Source organism: Bos taurus, chromosome 29 (assembly GCF_002263795.3).
Source record: "Bos taurus isolate L1 Dominette 01449 registration number 42190680 breed Hereford chromosome 29, ARS-UCD2.0, whole genome shotgun sequence".
NCBI classification, from domain to species: domain Eukaryota; kingdom Metazoa; phylum Chordata; class Mammalia; order Artiodactyla; family Bovidae; genus Bos; species Bos taurus.
The window spans coordinates 25,434,449-25,439,014 of NC_037356.1; the positions used below are offsets into that span (position 1 = coordinate 25,434,449).

Consider the following 4,566-nt stretch of genomic DNA (forward strand, 5'->3'; position numbering starts at 1 on the left):
CTCAGTGATCAGTGTAAAGAAATAGAGGAAAACAATAGAATGGGAAAGACTAGAGATCTTATCAATAAAATTAAAGATACCAAGGAAACATTTCATGCAAAGATGGGCTCAATAAAGGACAGAAACAGTATGGACCTAACAGAAGCAGAAGATATTAAGAAGAGGTGGCAAGAATACACAGAAGAACTATACAAAAAACATCTTCATGACCCAGATAACCACGATGGTGTGATCACTCACCTAGAGCCAGACATCCTGGAATGTGAAGTCAAGTGGGCCTTAGGAAACACCACTAGGAACAAAGCTAGTGGAGGCGATGGAATTCCAGTTGAACTATTTCAAATCCTAAAAGATGATGCTGTCAAAGCACTACATTCAATATGCCAGCAAATTTGGAAAACTCAGCAGTGGCCACAGGACTGGGAAAAGGTCAGTTTTCATTCCAATCCCAAAGAAAGTCTATGCCAAATAATGTTCAAACTACCACACAATTGTATTCATCTCACACGCTAGCAAAGTAATGCTCAAAATTCTCCAAGCCAGGCTTCAACAGTACGTAAACTTTCAGATGTTCAAGCTGGATTTAGAAAGGGCAGAGGAACCAGAGATCAAATTGCCAACATTGTTGAATCATCGAAAAAGCAAGAGAGTTCCAGAGAAACATCTATTTCTACTTTTTGACTATGCCAAAGCCTTTGACTGTGTGGATCACAACAAACTGGAAAATTCTTCAAGAGATGGGAATACCAGACCACCTGACCTGCCTCTTGAGAAATCTGTATGCAGGTCAAGAAGCAACAGTTAGAACTGGACATGGAACAACAGACTGGTTCCAAATAGGAAAAGGAGTACGTCAGGGCTGTATATTGTCACTGTGCTTATTTAACTTCTATGCAGAGTACATCATGAGAAACGCTGGGCTGGAAGAAGCACAAGCTGGAATCAAGGTTGCCAGGAGAAATATCAGTAACCTCAGATATGCAGATGACACCACCCTTATAGCAGAAAGTGAAGAAGAACTAAAGAGCCTCTTGATGGAGGCTACTCAGCTTCGCGAAGGCTCTCAGCGCGCCGCGGCCCTCAGGCACCCGGCTCTCGCCCGCCCCGTCGCCACGATGCCCAAGAGGAAGGTCAGCTCCGCCGAGGGGGCGGCGAAGGAGTAGCCCAAGAGGAGGTCGGCGAGGTTGTCAGCAAAACCGGCTCCTGCAAAAGTGGAAACGAAGCCAAAAAAGGCGGCGGGAAGGGATAAATCTTCAGACAAAAAAGTGCAAACAAAAGGGAAAAGAGGAGCAAAGGGAAAACAGGCGGAAGTGGCCAACCTGACTAAAGAAGACTTACCTGCAGAAAATGGAGAGACTAAAAACGAGGAGAGCCCAGCCTCTGATGAAGCAGAAGAGAAAGCAGCCAAGTCTGATTAATAACCACACACCGAGTCCTGTCAGTGGTCCCTGTTTCCCTTCTTGTACAATCCAGAGGAATATTTTTATCAACTATTTTGTAAATGCAAGTTTTTTAGTAGCTCTAGAAACATTTTTAAAAAGGAGGGAATCCACCTCATCCCATTTTTTACGTGTAAATGCTTTTTTTTAAGAGGTGAAATCATTTGCTGGTTGTTTATTTTTTGGTACAACCAGAAAATAGTGGGATATTGGATATGGGAGGCTTTGATTGTCTTGGGTGTCAGCTTAACATTCCATAGATGGGGGGTAGCTTTTATATCCTGTAACACAAAAGCATACTAAATGGCAGTTTGGACTCAGTTGTGCGTTTAATGTCTTGAACACTTTAAATTACTTCTCTTCCCATATCGTTTTGGTAGAATTATTTCCTACAGCAAACCACTTTTTGATCTTGGCTCTCCTGGTCAGAATTTTGTGCACTATACTATAACATCTTTGGTCATGGTAGTCCAGTTTTCCTAGTAACTTGGTTAATGTGCTGTGAACGATCGACAGTTTGGGTATGTAGTGTATATGATATTAAATTGTGAATCAGTGGGACTTACGATGTAACAACATATCAATATTTGAAGATATTGGTACTTGATATCCTGTTAAGGAAAGTTTGCTCCAAATTTTAACCTGGAAAGTCACTGGAATAACTGTTAAGAATCACAACTACATGATATTTTAGATTTCTGGTACATATGTGAAGAATTGTGTACAAATTGAAATGTCTGTGTAGTGATCCTCAAAACAACCAATGAAATCTCAGTTATAAAAGAAAAAAAAAAAAAAAAAAAGAGCCTCTTGATGAAAGTGAAAGAGGAGAGTGAAAAAGTTGGCTTAAAACTCAACATTCAGAAAACTAAGATCATGGCATCCGGTCCCATCATTTCATGGCAAATAGATGGGGAAACGGTGGAAACAGTGATAGACTTTATCTTTTTGGGCTCCAAAATCACTGCAGATGGTGACTACAGCCATGAAATTAAAAGACGCTTGCTCCTTTGAAGAAAAGTTATGACCAACGTAGACAGAATATTAAAAAGCAGAGACATTACTTTGCCAACAAAGGTCCATCTAGTCAAAGCTATGGTTTTTCCAGTAGTCATGTATGGATGTGAGAGTTGGACTATAAAGAAAGCTGAGCACCAAAGAAGTGATGCTTTTGAACTGTGATGTTGGAGAAGACTCTTGAGAGTCCCTTGGATTGCAAGGAGATCCAACCAGTCCATCCTAAGGGAAATCAGTCCTGAATATTCATTGGAAGGACTGATGTTGAAGCTGAAACTCCAGTACTTTGGCCACCTGATGCGAAGAGCTGACTCATTGGAAAACACCCTGATGCTGGGAAAGACTGAAGGTGGGAGGAGAAGGGGACAACAGAGGATGAGATGGTTGGATGGCATCACCGACTCCGTGGACATGAGTTTGAGTAAACTCCGGGAGTTGATGATGGACAAGGAGGCCCTGGCATGCTGCAGTCCATGGGGTTGCAAAGAGTCAGACATGACTGAGAGACTGAACTGAACTGCAGATGTCCCGGGCGATCCTGGCCTAGTATCTGTGCCCTTGCAAAGCCCTCTCCTACCCTGTACCAGACTGACCTGTGTGACAGATTGGATGCTACAGACCTAACGATGTGAGCTTCTGAGGCTAGACAGCAAAACACACTGGGGCTTCTGCCTTGCTCTTACTTGAGTTACTTGCTTTAGAGGAAATATCTGCCATGTTGTAAGGATACTCAAGCAGCCCTTTGGAGAGGTGCACCCAATGAGAAACTGAAGCCTCTCCCACCATGAGCACTAACTTGTCAGGCCTCTGAGTGGATGTCTTAGAAGTGGATCCTCCAGTCCCCTTGGAACCTTCAGATGAACACAGTCCTGCCTAACATCTGCATTTCAACCTCCTGAGAGACCCGGAGCCAGACCCACCCAGCCAAGCTGCTTCCAGATGCCTGATTCCCAGAAACTCTGAGATGATGTTTATTGTTCTAATCCACTAAATTTGGGGTAGTTTATTACACAAGAGAAAACAAATTACGTATCTAAACATGAACTTTTTTTAACCCTTTGAAGGTAATTTTTTTAAAATCAGAAAAATCCTGAGAATGTGTCTCAATAGTCTATTTGGAAAATAGCAATCATACTATGACTCTGATTCTCACCTAATTCCATAGCCCCCAGGCTCTCTACAGCCCTAGTTTGTGTAGAATTTCCTTCTCTTCAGACTTGCTATTCTTAGAAACCTTTTCTTTTGGGGTCTCAGCTGTATTCACTGTGTTAGATGACCAGTTTGGGACAATGTGATCTCTAAATCCAACACTATACCTGCAGCCTCCATTCTGTGTCCTCTCTCCTTTCTCCTGCCCTCAGTGGCCCTCCCTTACCTATGCTGAAACATCACTTAATCAGAGAAGCCCTGGTAGCAACGTCTGCCACTCCCCCCGACTCCAGCACTGCCATCCTCCTTACCAGGTTAATTTTTTTCTCTATAAGTCTTATTGCATCACACACACACACACACACACACACACACCCTGGTGGCTCAGTGGTAAGGAATCTGCCTGCCGATGTAGGAGACATAGGTTTGATCTCTGGATCAGAAAGATCCCCTGGAGAAGGAAATGGCAACCCACTCCAGTATTCTTGCCTGGGAAATCCCATGAACAGAAGAGCCTGGCGGGCTACAGCCCATGGAATCTCAGAAGAGTTGGACACAACTTAGTGACTGAACAACAACAACTAAATACATATATATGGTTGTTCATTGTCTTCCCTCCCATCCATGCATTTAGGTTTTATGAGAACATAGATACAGTGCCTAGAACAGTTCCTAGAACACAACTTGGCCCTCGGTGGATGTTTGCTGAATGAATAAGTGAGAGCTTTTTCATGTTCAAGTGCTCCTATATGCTCTGCAGTTCAGAAATGTTACTCAGCATATTTCACAGGCTGTATGTTACCAGTCAGTGTCACCTCCTCCAGGCAGTTTTCCTTTTCCCAGTCTTAACCCTGATTCCTTCTGGGCTCTCACAGCTGGTTTGCCTTCGTCTGTCACAGCTAGAAACGTAGCACCCTGCGGTGGTCTGCTGCAAGCCTGTCATTCCCATTTGAGTCTGTGC

General features: G+C 43.3%; 1 pseudogene; it reads left to right on the top strand.

Annotated features, from left to right (window-relative positions):
• The first annotated feature begins 1,017 nt into the window (after positions 1 to 1,017).
• On the top strand, positions 1,018 to 2,229 carry LOC101905156 (non-histone chromosomal protein HMG-14-like; annotated as a pseudogene).
• Positions 2,230 to 4,566: the final 2,337 nt, after the last annotated feature.